The following is a 12,584-nucleotide window of genomic DNA, read 5'->3' on the forward strand; positions in this document are numbered from 1 at the left end:
GTGTGTGGGGGGGGGAGGGAGGGTTATTGTAGACCCATTTTATTTTTATTTTTGTTTTTTTCCTTTTAAAGAAACAAAAGAAATTAAGAAAATGAAATGAAAAAATGAAACAAAAACTGTCTGTACACATCCCTACCAACTAGCTCCAAACTGGTCAGCCACCAGATAACCAGCTACATTGCAGCCAAAGGAATTTTCAGCCCTAACCTATCTGGCTAAGCTAAGGCTGAAAATGTTTCTAAATCTAGCTGGCTGTCATATAGCAGCTGGCTGAAAAAAATGTGCTGGTATGTTTCCCCTGCATGGGCATTACTGAGGCTCTATGCAAATGAAGTGTAGAAATCATTTATAATCAAAAAAGTAGTGAAAGAGAAATGCTAATGATAAGAGATTCCATGAAGGTAAAAAAATAATGAGCGTTCTGAATGTGTCCCATTTTATCTCTGTCCAGTCTACTGAATGCAGACACATCAGATTACTGACAAGAGAAAAGAGATTAGATCCTTCATGAGCGGCTTGGCCTGGTGGCAGTGCTGCATGCTGCCATGCAGAAAATCCCTGGTTTGATTCACAGATCAGGCCTTCTGCAGTCCATGTGGGCAGCGTTCACAGTCCCTGGGGGTTGGGGGGATTAAGTTATAACATATGTGATGTTTGATTTATTTAGACTGGTTTTATATTTATTTTAATGTTTACTTAATGTTAATGTTATGTGCACTTTTATTGTAATCTGTTCAGCATGAATTCTTTTCAAGAAGGGCAGAATGTAAAAGATTTGAAATAAATAAATAGGTTGTGGTCATCATTAAGGGTAACACCTGGTGGCTGGATTTAAAGCCTCTGAGCCAGGGGTTTTGGAATGAGCCTTAGTGCAGGGCTCCCAGCCTCAGAACCATTGCTGCGATGAGCAGACCAGGAGCCATGGGAGGGTAAGGCAATTGAAATAGGGGAAACGTGCACAGAGTGGGTGCAAAGGAAGGCTCATGGTGCCAGGTCCCAGCCTGGTTCTGACTGAGCTGGAAAAAGAAAGGAGGAACTGCTGGGCCCCAAAAAAATGCTTCACAAGCAACAGCATGCTATTCTTTCATAATTACTTTCACAACAGAATGACATTATTTACTACTATAATCAGAATTCAGGTTTTAGAGCATGAAATGCTAGGTACTCCAGAATAAGCTTACAAGCTGAGAATCTGTCACACATCTGTTAGGGATGTGCATTCATTTGAAATGAAATGTGCAAGGTAATGGCCATTTTTGGTTTGGTTTGCTTCAAATTAGACAAATCCACTGTGGGCCCAAAAACCTTGAACATTCTTTAATTTCTCGTTTCAACAAATAGCACCTACTACTTGCTGAAAATAAAAACCAAAAAAACATGCGCCTTCATGGTCCCTGCAATCCCCTTGCCCCTTTACCTCTTCTGGAGCACTGGTGCACATATGGAGTGATCCTCCGTCACTCCTGCCTCACTGGTTCCACCTTAAAAATGTGTCACTGTGTTCTTTTAGGGCCATAAAGCATGTTTTACAGCAATATCGCTTGATGGCTGTATTACTCTACGGCCCTAAAACAACATGGTGCCAGCCGGCCCTGAGGTCTTTGCCATTTTTAAAGCAGAACTGGAGGGGCAGGAGTGACTGGGGGATTGCTCGTGCCTCTCATGGAGCAAAGGGGTAAGTAGCAATAGGATGGGGGTGGCATTTCTTTTTGTTTTGGCTTTTTTAAATTTAATATTTTTGTTTTTTTTTGGTTCAGCAAACAATCTGAACTGAAATGAACTGATTCCTGAAAAATAAAAAAAAACCAGCCCAAAACAAAAATTTGTCCCTTGTACATCCCTACTTCAGTTTAGCAAAAAATGAATTACCACAAAAATGGTTTCCTGGGTTGTCCTGCCACTTATTTTACACATTTAGTCATTTGCACAAACAAATACTTGCAGTCATAAAAAAAAATGCTGAACATTCTAATTGTCTATTAGCATTACCAAAATCTGTGGGCAGACCAGATGGGTCAATTGGTTTTTATCTGCCATAATCTTTTTATATTACTCTGTGTGCACAGTCAGTAACCAAAGACGCACGTCACTATTTCAGATGAAGTAGTGTTTTAAGGAAGTTGCACACATCTTGTTTCATCTAGCACAATACGAAGTGAATACAATAATGAACCACAGTGGTACATAAAGCAAGCCATAATCTATGACCTTAGTACATTTAGAGTCAGATGGACACCCTTATAATCTTGAAATAATTAATTTTAGATTCTTAAAATGGTCAGTTTGTTCCAGGAAAAAACACAGCAACAGATATATATTCCTGGCTGCGCTTAGGCTTGTGGGCGGTCAGTTGCTTCTCCCGGGAAGTCACAGCTGGCCTGTGGAGAGGAGGGGCCTCCTGACTCATGGCCAGCCCTGGACTGTCCCCCCTCCTGGGTCCTGCAATGACATAGCCACTGGAGTTTCCTTCTGTCAACCTTCACGGCCTGCCCAGAGGATGGTCCTGCACATAGGAAGAGGGATCACTCATGCCCTCCTCCCCAGGGCTAATACCCAGAGGCAATTACCTACTCTGCTATTGGGAAGATCACCTCTGACCTGTCAGTCAGTAAATGTCTGCCCAATACTGATGTTAGGCATAGGGAGGTGGATTGAAATACTTCAATGCATAGAAAGGATTGCAATATTTAGGATGCAAAAATCACATGTTAAGCTTTTAAAATAAATTGTCAACTTTTAACTGCTTTCTCTGTTCAGCGGTCTGAATAGTTGAAATTTGTGGGAAGGTAGGGTGCATTATGATGTCATGAAGCTTTGTGAAAACTGTGTTGCTATTGGCTAGTCTGAAGGTTCGATGCTTAATGATGCACTTTGTAGTGCCACAATCTTCTTTCTAAATGGGGTTTCATGACCTCGGTGTAGAACCTTCTGGTTCCACAGCTGAAAGAGCGGTTCCTCTAGGAGAACTCTGTTTACTCTCAGTTGCTCATATCCCTCTTATGACTCTACCCTATCACAACTGCATATCAAAGGATCTTCTTGCAGGGCCACACGGTGTTTTCCACACTGCCTCAACAACTCTCCCATGTAATAGCTAGCAGCCAATCAAACCACTACCATGCAGTTTTGCAATGATGTATGCACAGCACACTGCATCACCAACTGGCAACAAAAATAGAGATTTGTAAATTGCTTTGAGGGAGTTTATCTCTGGAAAGAGATAAATAATATTAAATAAATAAATGTGTTCTTACACACCCTACTGCAGGGCTTCCCAAACCTGTCCTGGGGACCCCACAGCCAGTCGGGTTTTCAGGATATCCACAATGAATATGCATGAGATACATTTGCATATGCTGAGTCTCCATGGTGTGCAAATGTATCTCATGCATATTCATTGTGGGATATCCTGAAAACCCGACTGGCTAGGGGGTCCTCAGGACAGGTTTGGGAAGCCCTGCCCTACTGCAATAGTGATTTGTGAAACTCTGGGATGGGGGAGGGGGGAGATGGATGCAGTCACAGGAAGCAGAGCTACTTATAATATTCTTATTGCACAATTATGAAAGTTGATCTGCTCTTTCCAGAAACAGCAGAAGCTGTCGTATCTTCTAATTGCTGTAGGGAACATTGTTTTTCCGTAGGAGAAAACTTAGTGCTTGTGATTCAGCAAAGGGTCTTGATAAGTCGCAGCTAAGGGAAGATTTTTAATTGGTGATGGAGTTATCTTTCTGGATCCTCCTCCCAACAACGAAACAATAACATCTTAATTATTCATTCCTCAAAGTCACACAGGTCAAGGAGATTGTGAGAAGAGTCCTAGGTTTTCTTCCTGGAAATACTTTCTCGATAAAGAGGATGGAGAGGAGGTTCCACTTTTTTTTTTTTTTTTTTTTTGTTACCAGCCCAGCATTTGCTCTTTTTCCATCCACCCAGTGGCACTTTTAAAACGCATTTCAATGTACCTCTAGTCTCTCAATTTCTGACACCCTGACTTTACTGGTAAAAATCCCAGCAGAGCTTTTAAAAAACTGGTATGGCACTTGCTATTATTATTTATTTATTGCACACTGTCTACCAAGCACTTTCTAACGTCGGCAGTACATTCCTGTACTCTCAAAAGCAACAAAAAGAGAGGGATAAGTAAGAAAGCCAGCGATGAACTATTGTACGTAGCAATAACAGAACCAATCCTGGAAGAGATGGATCTTCAGAAGGCCTTGGAGGAGGATTCACAAGTCCTGTAGATGCTGCAGATGCTAAAGAAAGACGGGTCTGCAGAAAGGGCAAGCGACGAAGGAAGATACCATACTAGGAGAATGAAAACAGCGTGAAGGAATGGAAAGCGATGACTACCTAACAAGTAAAGACAAGCAGGCAAGGGATATGAATGTACGTCGCAGAAGAAAACACTTGTATCTTCAGAACCTTCTGCCTCAGATGCTGAGAATCATCTGAGCTGAAGAGAAATTTGTTGTGGGCGCATGGAGCTGTAGTTTTGTCTGTCCCATTGATTTTCCTAGATTATCAGAACTACAACTCCATGCATGCAATGGGACAAAACCAGGCCTGGATCAGCCAGTTCAGTCAACCTGGGATGAGTTGGCAAACTTAATGTACAGGCAAAAACATTTTCATTTTGTTTGTTTCTTTTTTTTTTTTTTTCATTTTTATTGCTTTGCCTTGTGCTATATGCCAATAGTGCACACTACAAGCTGGCAGCCAGCCCCGCCAATTAAACTCACACCTTTAAAAAAAAACCAAACCACCATCCTTCCCACCCCCTTGGTCTTTTAAGCTTATCCAAACCCCAGGGTACAGATAGGGCAGGAGTAATCTCCAGTTACGATACAAAATGGCAGCAGCCTACTTCTGAGTACAGCACCAGCAGGGCAGGAGTGACTGAGGCTTGCTTCTGCTCCATTTGGACCTCAGTTTTAAGAGGATGGAAGGGGAGTTTAAGCATAGGTTTCATTGGTAGGGGGGGGCATGGGCAGGCTTTAATGAAACAAAACAAAAACAAATAATGTATGCATTTGTCAACTTCTAAAATTTGTTAAAGTAACATTCCTGCCTCTGCTACAACTTTGCTCCCACTTCCTGTGGTCACACTATTTATTACAACCTTCATACCGTCTAATTCCAGCCATTCACTTTCCACTGGGAGATATGACTGCTTCTGTCTCCAATGAATATTGTTATTCATTTTGCAATACATAGAGACTAACAAGGTCAGTGCAGGGGGGCAGCTCTACCTGTCAGAAGACAGTGGAAGCCTTGAAATCACAGAGGGAGGTGAATGATGAATGTAACCGCCTTCTATGACACATATAAGGGAGCTAAATTGACCCTGCCATCTTTATGAGACTATTACCTTTTTAAAGTCTGGCGGATCATACAAGAATTATTGCTATTGGTGGAGGAAATGAAGGAAGGTTAATCACTGTCGACCCTCACACAAGGCTTGCACTTTGAAAGCAGCTAGAGAAATTTAAGGAAGATTTTCAACACAAGCTGCCAAAATTGTCTAAGCAGAGCTACAGGGCTATGGGCGAAGGCCGCCAGTTTACCATGAAAGTGCAGCAGCAGCAGCAGCCACAGAATATTGTGCACAATGCAGTCTTTTGTTCCCCTTCTCCTCCCCCCACCCCCGACAAAGCAGTACCAGATTCTGCCCCATGAACAAAAGATTACCACCCCAGTGATCTTTTCTTCCTGCAATGTTCCCTGATGTTTCCTGGCTGGTTGTTTGGGGCTGTGTTGCCCTGGTGGTTTCCTCCTATCAGTGGGAAACGTGATGACGGGCTGTTCTTGCCAGAGAGCTTGGGCACAGACTAAGTTGGGGGTTCCCGCCTCTGAGCCACCGGGTGGCTGTGCAAAAAGGAAGTTACGCAAGCAGAAAGAGCTCGCCTGCTGCCCCAAGCACAGATCTGCAATCCCTGCCCTGAGAAACCGGATGGCTCCTCGGTGCTCACAAAAGGGAATTGCTCCCAGAGGGGCAGAAGGCAACAAATGAATCTGGAAAAGGCCCATGAGTTCCTCTGTGGCAGGGTGCTGTAATTCAGGTCCCTGCCCCCATGAACTTGCACTGGGGCAGGGACTGAACAGTGCAAGGAAGACGTTTATTACTGAACTGCTACACTGTGCCTTGTGCTTGCTAGCAATCCCCTGCTACAATCAAAAGGAAAAGATGCTAGAGAAACTCTGTGTTGCTAAGGACTTGTTTTCATTGGCAACAGCTTGTATCTCTTCAGTAGCAGCACCTGCAGGGTTAACAAGTTTAGCCTGTCCAGAGAAAAGCACGGAATAAAGGAAACCATCTGACCTTGTGAGCCAATGGAAGCTCTTGCAAAACCCAGGAAGAGGTGAGGAGATTGGCTGAGTCATGTGTTGTGTACACAAAAGAAAAACAGGGGTTCCAAGCTGGCTTTCTCCGGTTGTGAGCGGGAGAGTGGCTGAAGAGGTTGTTAGTCTGCAGAGACAAGGGAGAAGGAGGCAGCTGTGCTGTGGAGAATAGAGAGACAGAGGCTGTTTCCAGGAACACAAGATACCGGTGTAAAAGCCTCCTGGGCTCATTACCATTAGTGCCCTGGTAATGAGCCCAGGTAATGAGTTCCTTTAGGAAGGAACAGCGTAGAATAGAATGGGGAGGGGAGGTGCCATTTGGTTTGCAGCCCATCCCTTTGAGGGTGCTGAGATGGTCATTTCCCCCCCTCTGTGGGCTTTATCAGCAGCTCTCTCTCCTGAGAGCTTTTGGGGCAGTATAGTTGAGTTGCTGGTTTGGAGGGCGTTGGAGATTTTTCTCTTGTTTGAATTTGTTTGGCCTACCTGGGCTTGGGCTCCACCTTCCTTAAGGTCTCAGGCTAGGGTTGGGGACTCCACTCCTGTATCCCGCTCCTTAGGTGCAGATGGTTTGTCCTGTGATGTTTTGGGGCATTTGAAGATTTTTATTGGTAAGAAGACTGTGAGACCCCCCCCCCCCCCCCAGGGTGTTTGCTCGGGGAGAGGTCTTGGGGAAACCTCTTCTTGGGAAGCCCTGGATAGGGAAGACCTGCCCCCGCTGTGAACTTCTCAGGAAGGATGGTGACCCGCTGCAGCATCTTCTGGTGTTTTGAATCAGTTTTGGGTAAAGGACGTTTTGGTTAGAAGACCCGGGAGAAAGAGTTTTGCTGCCCCTCCTACTGCCTTTTTGGAGGAATATCAAGAGCTGCATGTTCCTTGCCGATCCCTCCCATCGATCAAGGAACTAGAGAGAAACCACAAGCTTTGAGTAAAAACGATCTGGACATCAGAGGACCCCAACTGGAGTCTTCTAGCCCCTGGGGAGAGAGGGTTTTTAGACTTTGTGCAAAGAGTGGCTGAAGAGGAAAAAAACTGCTTTTCTGTACACCGCCGACTTAATATCATAGCGATATTAAGTCAGAGGCCCCAAAAGTAAAAAAAAATAAAATAAAAAAATTTAAAATCTGCCCACGGGTTGGAAGATGGACGCTCAATTTAGCCAGCGTCCGTTTTCCGAACTCGTGGCTGTCAGCGGGTTCGAGAACTGACGCTGGTAAAATTGAGCGTTGGCTGTCAAAACCACTGACAGCCGCTACTTCTGTCAAAAAGGAAGTGCTAGGGATGCGCTAATGTCCCTAGCGCCTCTTTTTACCGCGGGCCCTAATTAGCATACCTGGGCTTCCCGAATCGTGCGCCCAGGAGAGTGGCCTGTGCGCACGTTGGGAGAGTGGGCACTCGCCGGCTCTCCTGCGCGGTTTTCTGTATCGGCCCGTTAGTTTAGTTTAATTTAATTTATTAAAATGTACCATTATATGCTTGTTGATATTTTTTGCCTCTTCTCTGTTGAATTTATGATTTTACATACAAGTTAATAGTAAAAGTTATTAAATGTTATCTCTTGGTGTGGTGATTTTCCTGCTGTACCCTGATCCCAGGAATAGGCAGGGGGTGCTACACCTCTATCTAAGAAGTACATTTCTTCCATGCTTAAGAAGGTGAAGTGTTGATTTACCATGTGACCAGACCTTGGAGGGACTATGGTCTTGTAAAACCTTGGACCTGAAAAACGAGTGTAACAACAAACAGCTAAAGCCTGTTTGAATTAGTCAATTACCTGCAGTGTGTAAGCCAGATTCTGTTTATGTTCCTGTTTGTTTCATGCATACGTGAATAAAGTCTTGTTTGGAACTTGAATCTAAGTATGGTTAATATCTACAAGGGCCCCCAGTCTGGCAGGTAAACAAACTCGATGCTGCCATTGGGGTTCCCTTTTCCCCCATCTTTATCTCCTCTAAGCAGGTTGAATAGATGCAGCAATAGCATGCTTCTCCCTTGTTCATAAAGCTGGATCCCTAAGAATATGGGTTGAGGCTATCAACTGACTCCAGGTTATTTAGATATGAGAAGCCAGTACTTGTTTTACGCTATTCATTCTATTGATCAAATTGCCTTGATTAGGCAACATGAAACTACAGCTCCATAAGAAAAAGCATAAGCACTGGCAAGTTAAATGTAAAACATTGATAAGATAGGCTAAGAGAGAATTTGAAAAGAAGTTGATCATAGATGCATAATAATAAAAATGTTTTAATACATATATGAAGCAGGAAGCCTGTGAGGTAGTTGGTTGAGCCAATAGATGATCGAGGGGTTAAAGGGGCACTTGGGGAAGATAAGGCAATTGCAGAAAGCCTAAATTAATTCTTTGAAGATATTGGGGAGATACCCGGGCCAGAGAAGGTTTTCAAGGATGATGATTCGGATGAACTGAATCAAATCACAGTGAGCTTGGAAAATGTAGTAGGCAGGATTGACAAACTAGAGAGTAGCATATCACCTGGACCAGATGGTATATAACCCAGGGTTCTGAAAGAACTAAAAAATGAAATTTCAGAGCTATTACTAGTAATTTGTAATCTATCATTAAAATAGTCCATTGTATCTGAAGACTGGATGGTGGCCACTGTAACCCCCATATTTAAAAGGGGCTACAGGGGTGATTCAGGAAACTATAGACTGGGGAGTCTGAATTTACTGCTGGGAAAAATCATGGAAACAATTCTAAAGATCAAGATCACAGAGCATATAGATAGACATGGTTTAATGGGATACAGCCAGCATAGATTTACCCAAGGGAAGACTTGCCTCACAAATCTGCTACATTTTTTGAAAGGGTTAATAAACATATGGATAAATGTGAACTGTGAAATGTGAAATGTAGAAGTAGTGTATTTGGATTTTCAGTAGCCATTTGACAAACTCCCTCATGAGAGGCTTCTAGAAACTAAAGTCATGGGATGGGAGGCAATGTCCTTTTTTGGATTGCAAACTGGTTAAAAGACAGGAAACAGAGAGTAGGATTAAATGGTCAATTTTCTAAATGGAAAAAGGTAAACAGTGGAGTGCCTCAGTGATCTGTACTTGGACTGGTGCTTTTTAATATATTTATAAATGATCTGGAAAAGAATATGATGAGTGAGGTGATCAAATTTGCAGACATCAAATTATTCAGAGTAGTTAAATCTCAAGTGGAATGTGATAAATTGCAGAAGGAACTTGCAAGACTGGAATATTGGGTATTCAAATGACAGATGAAATTTAATGTAGCCAAGTGAAAGATCATGCATCTAGGGAAAAATAACCCATGCTTTAGTTACATGATGTTAGGTTCCATAATGGGAAAATGATCTAGGCATCATAATGGATAATACTTTGAAATAATTGGCTCAGTGGTCAAAAAGACAAACAGAATGTTAGGAATTATTAGGAAGCGAATGTTAAATAAAATGGAGAATGTCATAATGCCTCTGTATCACTTCATGGTACAATCACACCATTGGCAGTGACCAGTGAAATTCTGGTCGCCACATCTCAAAAAAAGATATAGTTGCACTGGAGAAGGTACAGAGAAGGGTGACAAAAATGATAAAAGGTTTGGAATAGCTCCCCTATGAGAAAAGGCTAAAGAGGTTAGGGTTGTTCATCTTGGAGAAATATGATAGAGGTCTATAAAATCATGAAAGGATTAGAATGGGTAAATGTAAATTGGTTATTTACTCTTTCTGATAATACAAGGACTAGGGGGCACTTCAAGTAGCACATTTAAAACAAACTGGAGAATATTTTTTTTATCTCCACACACAATTAAACTCTAGAATTCATTACCAGAAGATGTGGTTAAGGCAGATAAGGAGGCTGGGTTTAAAAAAGGTTTGGATAAGTTCCTGGAAGAGATATCCATAATATTAATCATGTTGACTTATGGGTAAATTTTAAAAAAGGTGCGTGCTGGGAAAATGGGGGTTACGCAAGTGGCTGGGTCTTGCGCGCACTGTGCACATTTTAGAAGAGGCCCGGCCGTGCGTGTAACTCCTGTTATGCGCAGAAGTGCCAGGACAAAGGAAAGGCTGCTGTACTGCCCGCCTGGAGGCGGGCAGTACAGCAGCCATTTGCGCTGTAGCAGGGAAGGGACTGACCTGCATGCAAGTTGCTACTGCTCCAATGGAGCAGTAAACAGCGAAAATAAAATTTTTAAAAGTTAGGAGATAGGGTTTAGGGGGTGGGGAGGAGAGGGGAAGGGTGTTATAAAATTACTGCATCCATATGTGCACGCTGGAAAGCACACGCACATCTTTCAAAATCTACCTGTTAGGGAATAGCCACTGCTTATTGCTGGCATCAGTAGCATGGGATCTATTTAATGTTGGTTACTTGCCAGGTACTTGTATCCTGGACTGGCCACTGTTGGAAATGGGATGCTGGGCTTAATGGGCCTTTGGTCTGACCCAGTAAGGCAACTTCTTATGTTCTTATGTCACAAGTAAATATTAATTGGTTTTGGTTGTTTACTCTTTCAAAACATTCAAAGACTAGGGAACAAACAATGAAGTTATTAGGTTGTACATTTTAAACTAATAAGAGAAAATATTTTTTACTTAATGATTATTAAGCTCTGGAATTTGTTGCCAGAGGATGTGGTGATGTGGTTCAGTGTAGTAGATGCTTAAAGCCAATAGCTGTGAGGGAAAAGATTTTTATTAAATGCTATAAAATAATAAAATAAGGTATACCTTATGGAGAGGAGAGACAGAGTACTACCCAAAGCACCAGTATAAAACTCTCTCTCAAATGATTTTACTGATAATAAGACATTATATAGGATTTTACACTTGTACATTTCCAATACTTACACAATTGTCAAAATTTCTATGATTGGCTTTTTACTATAAACATTTAATCTGAATGGCTGTATGTAAATTCATCCTCTGTATGCAACTATTATTTATGGGCTGAAAGTAGCTACATTGCCAGCATGACCTTGTTGTTTCTAAACATAATTCCTATAGCCCAGTTCTTTTCTGTTAATGCAGCATTTTCTATTTAGCCTGCAGCATCTGCCTCTCTAGCAAAAGCAAAGCACAAATCTGAAGCAGAAATACTATAAAATACTTATTAGTAATTATAAAGTTCTTATGATCAAGAATCAAAAACTTGGGAGAACAAGAATGCTGACTTCTTGTGTGACATGTCAAAAAGTGTTTCACTGTCATGCCTGCAAATAGGGCTTTAGGCACCCACAACAATGTTGAAAGCTATTAGTATAGCTGCATTTAAAGCAGGTTGGACAAGTTCCTGGAGGAAAAGTCCACAAACCATTATTAAGGTGGAGTTACAGGAATCCATTACGTATTCCTTCAGATATACAGCATAGAATCTATTGACCCTTTTGGATCCTGCCAGTTACCAGTGACCTGGATTGGTCACTGTTGGAAACAGGATACTGGGCTTGATAGACCTTTGGTCTGACCTAGTATGGCAAACCTTATGTTCTTATAGATGCAGTGGGGTGAAACCAGGACTGATAGAGCTTATCCAGTGAAATTCAGCCAGCTGGTAAACCTAGTGGGAGTTAATAATGACTGCTTTCCCAGCAATGGGATATACTTTGAGTAACTCCATTGCTTGTGGCAACTGCAAATCCTGAACAGCAATGCTGTGCTTCCCTCTCTGATAGTTGGGCTTCAATGGCTGCAGGAGCATTAATCAATTACCATCATCATCATCATCATCATCCCTGAGACAGTAGCACTAACAGCCACGAGATGTGAGTTGGGGGGCCACAGCATCATGCTAGTTGCCAAGAAACCATCAAATAATTGCTGTGTGAGGAGGTGATTTCTGAGAGGACTAAACTGAATGGTGGAGGAATCAGAAAGAAGATAGGCCAATCAAAGCAGCACTGAGGGCCTAGGGTCGCCATTTTATATGGTGCAAACTGATGTTGGCATATACTTGCATAATGTTTGCCTTTGCACAATACTGTACTTATAGAGATATTCAACACAACTTGGTTTAAAAAAGTATTCTCTGACATTAAATGAATGAAGAAATTGATGGTTTTTCTTGACTTCATGTAAATTGTATTGTTCTCAACTCTCAATCTTTAGCTTGAGCACATAGACAGTCAGTTAAACCCTTCTTTTTCCCAACTTCAGATATCAGAGAAGCCAGTTGTTGAATAGCAAATAACATTTATTAAAATGATAACCAATAAAGAGAGACCTTGGGGTGATAGTGTCTAA

At 42.1% G+C, this 12,584-nt stretch overlaps 1 protein-coding gene across 3 annotated transcripts in view; it reads left to right on the forward strand.

The window, feature by feature from the left end:
* Window positions 1-12,584, forward strand: part of FRMPD3 (FERM and PDZ domain containing 3) — a 655,318-nt gene that overhangs the window by 91,300 nt on the left and 551,434 nt on the right. For 2 of the 3 annotated variants that reach the window (XM_029607355.1, XM_029607357.1), the window contains exon 1: window positions 1,558-1,675. The exons of the other annotated variant lie outside the window; for it this stretch is intronic. The gene's annotated coding sequence lies outside the window, so the exon portion shown is untranslated. Of the gene's footprint in view, window positions 1-1,557; window positions 1,676-12,584 lie in introns of those variants that run through there. 3 annotated transcript variants of the gene reach the window in all.

Source organism: Rhinatrema bivittatum, chromosome 6 (assembly GCF_901001135.1).
Source record: "Rhinatrema bivittatum chromosome 6, aRhiBiv1.1, whole genome shotgun sequence".
Taxonomy (NCBI): Eukaryota; Metazoa; Chordata; class Amphibia; order Gymnophiona; family Rhinatrematidae; genus Rhinatrema; species Rhinatrema bivittatum.